We start from the raw sequence: 6,910 nt of genomic DNA, 5'->3' as shown, positions 1-6,910 counted from the left end.
AAAGGAGACATAAACTGTACAGTTATGACTCAGTGAGTAATAACAGTGGATCATTTATGAAGCAAATCAAAGACATCAATCTGATTTTTTCTGCACCATTTATTGGACACATATTTTGTTCCTAGCACCATACTTGGACTGAAAGTGCAAAGATGAATGAGGAAGGGTTCCTGATTGTGAGAAACTTATCATCTATGGGAGAAACAGACATGAAAACAAATAACTCTAACATGGGTCCTAAAACCTACATGGAAGTTGAGAATAAAATGCTAAGGAGACATAACATTAAATGGTTTATCACTTTCTTGCTATAAGACACAAAGCAAGACTATCCTAGATCATTACCAGTGAGTGAGACACAAAATTCTATGTAACTTATTTCCCAAATATCAAATATCCAAACAAATTACATGCCAATTGGTTGGGGGGTGTTAACTAATTTAAAGCCCACACTAAATACACAAAGTTCCCCTAAATACCCATATGAAGGTTTAATTGGCCAGAGTTCCAGGGGTTTCAAGCTGTGATGACAAAGGCATAGACTCAGGGAAGGTAAGGAAAGAAAGAGGAAAGAACCCCAATTAAGGAAAGAGAGTTTCTTGCATGGCTAATGAAAGAGATGATTACAGCACCCAGATTGTAGGGATTTGCCAGGTTGGTAAAATTATGGTGGTCGTGTGGTGGTGACCAAATGTTTAAGAAATTAAAGATGCTTCTAATTTCAAATATTTTAAATCATTTCCCCAGAAGTATACAAATATGTGCCAAACCTACATATTCCAATTTGGAGTTTGCAAAATATAGACAAAAGATGGCAGTTCAATGTAGAATATGATGCTCAAGGGGAGGTAATGGTCAAGGCTCAACTGGGCTTGTGGCTGGGAGAAAGTAGCCATGGAATGCCAGGTTCAGTCCAAGATTAGAAAAAGCAGCACCTATTTGCAGCCAATTAAGCTGACCATGCTCTTTTGCCCATAGGGCCTGATGTGTAATGGCTGCAAACAGCAGCCTCCTCAGGAGTGTATGAAATCTGTTGCCTCTATGGTTGCCCTAGGGGACCTTGGAGACAGCCCTTTCCAAAGGACATTCATGGGTGGCATGTTGTCCCCAGTCTAGGCTCCAGGCAGGTATGCTTGGTGTCTTTGGAGAGTCCCAGTACACAGTGGCCAGGGTCCACAATGGCCAAGTCATAATGTCCATCCACACCAAGTTGCAGAACAAGGAGCATGTAATTGATGCCCTATGCAGGGCAAAGTTCAAGTTCCCTGGCCACCAGTAGATCCACATCTCCAAGAAGTGAGGATTTACTAAGTTCAATGCAGGTGAATTTGAAAACATGGTGGCAGAAAAGCAGTATCAGCCTGCATGTCTGTGGTGTCAGATATATCCCTAATTATGGCCCCCTGGACAAATGGTGGGCCCTGCACTCGGAGCCTTGGCACTGTCCCCTCCTTACTTATGTCTACCAATAATCCAACTTTTCTATCCAAAAAAAGAAAGCAAAGGTGATACCTAGTTGAGGCAGCAACAGATGATCCTCCCAAGTTTCCAACAAACCAGCCAAGGAAAGCCAGAGCCCAAAGGGTGTCTGTCTTCAGGCACCTGGTACGGGACAGTCTAGGATACTTCTTTTGAGAAGTGTGCTTGCCAGTGACCTCTATGTTAATTGGTCATGCTGCATATGGTGGGAATTTTCTAAGAGAAATTTCCCAGAGGCACAGTCCCCAAACCCCCAAATACAAGGTCAAAATGAATAATCCAAGCACATATGGCTTCCCGCCCTTGAAAGTCATCTCGTGCACACCTTACGCCCCCAACCAGACTGTAAGCAGGAACGATGTCATCTTCCTTCTTGGATTGCTTAGCACAGAAAGGTACCATGGTAGAGATGAAAGAAGGGTGTGGAATTCAGCTCTGGAAATACCACTTTTTAGGCATGCAGAATGGCACAGTGGTTGAGACTACAGTTTATGAAGCCGGCCCGCCTGGGTTCAAATCCTGCATCCTCTTAGCTCTCTGAGCTTGGGAAGGTGTTAGTCATCTTGCACCTCAATTCTCACATCGTCAACTGAGCCTAACGATCATGCCTCTTCCCAAAGCTCTGGGAATTAAAGGAACATAAATACTTGCACGTACATGCTTTGGTAGGTCGTACTATTATTTTCCAAAGCCTAATGGACAGTGCATGTTCATCTGCTTTGCTAAGCTTCAGTTTTCTCATCTGAAAAATGAAGGCATAACATCCAGTCTCACGGGATTGGAGATGAATCAGCTAATGGAAGTCAAAAAGCATGTTGAATGGAAAATGCAATCCAAATGCTTGTGTTTGCTGTTATCATCGTGCTCAGTGGGCACTGGAATCAATGACTGCCAAACAAAGCAGCACAGGGAGGGCAGGCCAGACCCCCTCAAGACTCACCATCCTGAGCTCTTACACAGGAAAGTTATTTGTAAACATGAACGCCAGACAAGTGTTCCTTGTTAGCTCTGCGTAGGGCCTGGAGACCAGCACTGCCACGTGGTGAGATCAAGTGAAGTGACGGGCTCTGCCAAGTGAGGCTCTGAGGCCATCCCTCACATGCGCCTGAGGAATTACTCCCCCAGAGTAATTTCTGTGCCTTGCTGTGCACGGGCCCCATCTTGGCCACCTCCCCAAAGACCCCCGGCCCCATTTCAACAGTCCTCCGGGCTGTGCCCGGTCCCCGTTGGCATGGAAGTGCAGAGCTCAGCACATCATGCATTTCATCCCCCTGGTTTCACCCCAATGCACTGGTTCTGCCTGACTGTCCCACACAGCATCTCTCGGAGAGTCAGAGAGGAATGTACTGAACTCACCAGCGCCCAGGGCAGGCCCAAGGCCAGCATGGCCCGTCATCCAAAGGAATTTAGTGCTCCCGTCGTCACCATGATACAGACACAGAGCAGGCCCCGGCAAGAGCCCGCACCTTCCCCGGAGCCAGGGAGCTGGCCAGAAAACCACGTGGGCAAATGGGTTCTCCTGCAAAAGCAGGGCCACAAAATCTGAGCCCTGGGAAACTCCTTCCAAATGGACACTTGACAGGTGAGAGGGAAGAGAGTGAGTATCTGCCCCTGAAGCTCTTGGCTCTATCTGGGTTTTGTATAAATAGTGCAGAAAAGGAGCCTGGCATGTGGAAAGCTTGGTTATTAATAAGCCCACAAGTTTCACCCAGTTCACGGTAAAACTTGATTCCTTTTCCTAAGATGTGAGGCTACTTCATCCAATTACCCCCCAGACTCTAGGCAGACCGAGGCCGTGAGTCTGCCGCTGTGCTCCTGCACACCCCGGAGCCAGCATTCCCAAAGCCCTCCTGCTGGTGCCTGGATCACCGTAGCCAAACGCTACAGGTGCCCTCAGACACTAAGTCTGTTGAGATGAACAGCATCCACAGCGCTACAGTCTCACAATCATTTAAAAACACTGATTGACTCACTTCCAACATGGAGTGTTGTAGTCGTTTTTATTTTATTTTAATAATTTTTTGTTTGTTTGTTTTGGTTTTCTTGGGGGAGGGTAACTAGGTTTATTTATTCATTTATTTTTAATGGCAGCACTGGGGATTGAACCCAGGACCTCGTGCATACTAGGCATGCGCTCTACCACTGAGCTACACCATCCCCCTAACCTTTCTTAACTTTTCATAAGCAAGCTGTGATCCTTAATTCACATCATTGATAGTCACTCATCCACTCACTCAGTCAACAAATATGTACTGAGTGCCTACTGTGTGCCAGGCGTTATGCTTGGAACAGGAGCTAGAGGAGTGATCAAAACCAGAGATGACTCCTGTCCTTGTGGTCCAGTACATTCATTCTCAACAGAGGTGATATTGCCCCCAGTGGGGGAAACTGGTTCCTGGGTAGTGAAGAAAACCTTAATCATTTCATGTATAAATCACAGATATGCACATAGTGCATGAAATATACACAGTTGTATGTATATATGTGTGTGTATATATACATACATACACATACAGTTGTATTAGCTTCCTATTGCTGCTGTAACAAATTTCCATATTACCATTTTACCAAATTACCAAAAAGCTTAAGATAACAGTTTGTTATCTTTCACTCCTGGGAGTCAGAAGTCTGAAATGGGTCTCACTGGGCTGAGATCAAGATGTTGGCAGGGCTGCATTCATTCCGCAGGCTCCAGAGGAGAATCTGTTTCCTTGCCTTTTCCAGTTTCAAGAGACACATTCCTTGGCTCGTGGCCCCTTCCATCTTCAAAGCCAGCACTGGTGCTCAGGTCTTCCTTAACCACATCTCCCTCACGCTGACTGTCTGCCTCCCTCTTTCACTTAGAAAAATCCTTGTGATTACATTGGGCCCACCAGGATAACCCAGAATAATCTACCCAACTCAAGGTCATCTGATCATTAACCTTAATTTCTTCAGCAGCTGCAATTCCCCCTTCCCACGTGATATGATTTATTCACCAGTTCCAGGCTATAGGATGTGGATGTCTTGGGGGTGGGGGCACTCTTCTGCCCACCACAACAGTATATCTGTAGCATTAAAACTTCAGAGGGTAGGGTAAGCAGATCACATCCAAAGGGCTCTTTAAAAGGGCAATAATGAAACTAAGGTTGAGAAATCTTTGTCTACTAAGAAGGAATGTAGTGTCTTGATTAAATCTTGATATCTTGGGGCAAGAATGCATGGGTTTAAATTCCATCTCTGTGCTAACTAGCTGTGTGGCTGTAAGCAAGTTACTTAAGCCCTCAGGAAAGGACACAATTCCTCGGTTTCTGTGAGGATTAAATACGTTAATGCATGGACAGGACTTAGAAATTGCCAATTATGCAGTAAGTGCTTGACAAGTGTTTCCGTTAGTGTTAGGAGAGATACCAAGATTATTGAAATAATCACACAAATCAGTGTATAAGTTCAAATGATGATAAACGCTGAAAAGGAAAAGAATGTTCTTGCCATGTTTTAAGAGGATAAACAAGGGGTTCTCACTGTGGGTAGGAGGGTAGGGAAGTTTCCTGAGGAAGTGACCTCTGAACAGAAATTGGAACAATGGGTGGGCATTAAATAGGCAAAGATCATGGCGTGGGGGGAAGGCAGACATTGGGAAGATGTTTCCAAGCAGAGAGAACAGCCTAAGGATGTCCTTGGGGCAGGAGGGACATGGTACAAGTTCATGAGACTGACAGCCTAGTATGGCCGCCCCACAGAAAGCAAGGCTACGCAGACGGATGCCAGACCAGGCTGGAGAGCCAGATGGCACCAGATTTAAGGGCTTGGACCGCATTAAGGATTTTTACCATTATCCTAAGAGCAATCAGAGGTCACAGATGTTTATGAAGGAGAGAGGGCGGTGCGAGTGAAACTTTCAGGAGTGATTGGGTAGGGGCAAGAGTGGATGCAAAGCGACTAATCAGGAGGTGCAGAAATGGGATCAGGACTGGGGAGGAGATGGAGACAAAGGAGATACTTCAAAGGTAAAGTCAACAGGACTTGTGGAGCGCAGCAGGAAGGAGTGAGCTGTAGATGCATACACCTCGTGTCCAGTACCCATGCGCATCCTTCAAGCTTGTGGGCATTCTGTCCAGAGAAAAAGCCTGCCAAAACGTCTGATCGGTTCTGCCCAGATGTGTGGTGACTTCTGTAGCACTCTGCACACCATTCCGTACGCTGGGTATAAAATAAACTTTAAATTGGATGCAGCTTTAACAAAAAGTGGTGCTGGCAACAGCTCTTCTTTTAAGACCTCTGTTTACTGTAGAGTGTTTTAAGCATGACGTTTTAATTTCAAATTTTTTTTAAATATGTATTTTGTGAGAAATAAACAGAGATGACTAAACTGGAAATTGAACCAGGGTCTCCTGGCCCTTAGCCCACATTTCTACCCAGGGACCAACTGTCTGATGAAGGATAAATCCATCTCCCCAAGCTGCTATATGACCAGCGTGAGCTGTGTTTATGTTCCTCTTAAAATGCATGCACTTCTTGGCCAGAGAGCCCACGGGCCAAAGCACTGATCTTTTAGAACTTCTGCTCCAAGGAAGCCTAATTCAATTCAAGGTATAGATAGTCAAGGCCAAATTGTGGCTGTACAGATTTTCCCCAGAGTTCTCTGCATTTGCCTTCTCCACATCCAGGACAGGGCCACAGTTTACAAATCAACAGATCTGGGTTCCTTAAACTATTTGCCATGGCAATGACTGGGAAAGGAATCCACTGGGAATGATGAAGACTGGCAGAATCTACACCACAGGGAAAAATCAAGAAGGATTAGAGTGGGAGACGGGGGGGGGGGGTGGACGGATCGGATGCACCTACTTCTGTTAGTTTGGAAACACTGAAGTCAAGAGCCTTGAGTTTTACTCCCACCTCTGCCACTAATTACCTATGTAATCTTGGGCATTTCTGTTTCATTCAGATCAACAAACAGTGAGCAAATGAACGAGTGGCTTCATCAGGCATGTCCATGAGCCAAACACTGTGGTTGGCACTGGGTATCCAAAGATACCTAAGGCACAGTACCTACCTTCAGGGAGAGGTGGACACAAATACCTACATAGGAACAGAATAAAATGTCACAAGTAATAAGGCATAAATAGACCCAAAAGGCTGAGTGAGAAACAAATGCCAACCGGGGTGCAAGGAAGACTTCCTTGAGCAAAGACACCTGTGCTTATGGTAAAGCAGGAGCAAGAATTAGCTAGATGAATAAAGGTGGGACAGTTTGTGACAGTAAACCAGCCACAGACACTGGGCAGCTCAGAGAGGCTGAAGAATCAATCACACTGGACAGCTGTCCCTCCCTGGGCTGTGCAGCACCTGAACTTCCTTTGTTTGGAGAATGTCCCTGCTTTTGAAGCTTCGTGGGCTTCCCAGCAGAGACAGGGAACATTTCTGATACTTTCTTTCCACTTTGCTG

At 45.5% G+C, this 6,910-nt stretch overlaps 1 non-coding gene across 1 annotated transcript; it reads left to right on the top strand.

Annotated features, from left to right (window-relative positions):
* Window positions 1-939: 939 nt before the first annotated feature.
* LOC123612299 (small nucleolar RNA SNORA70) lies at window positions 940-1,072 on the top strand. Its single transcript, XR_006719522.1, has one exon. It is a non-coding gene; the product is annotated as a small nucleolar RNA SNORA70 (small nucleolar RNA).
* The last annotated feature ends 5,838 nt before the right edge of the window (window positions 1,073-6,910 follow it).

This window comes from Camelus bactrianus, chromosome 25 (genome assembly GCF_048773025.1).
Source record: "Camelus bactrianus isolate YW-2024 breed Bactrian camel chromosome 25, ASM4877302v1, whole genome shotgun sequence".
Taxonomy (NCBI): domain Eukaryota; kingdom Metazoa; phylum Chordata; class Mammalia; order Artiodactyla; family Camelidae; genus Camelus; species Camelus bactrianus.
This window is presented reverse-complemented; position numbering and strand designations above follow the sequence as displayed.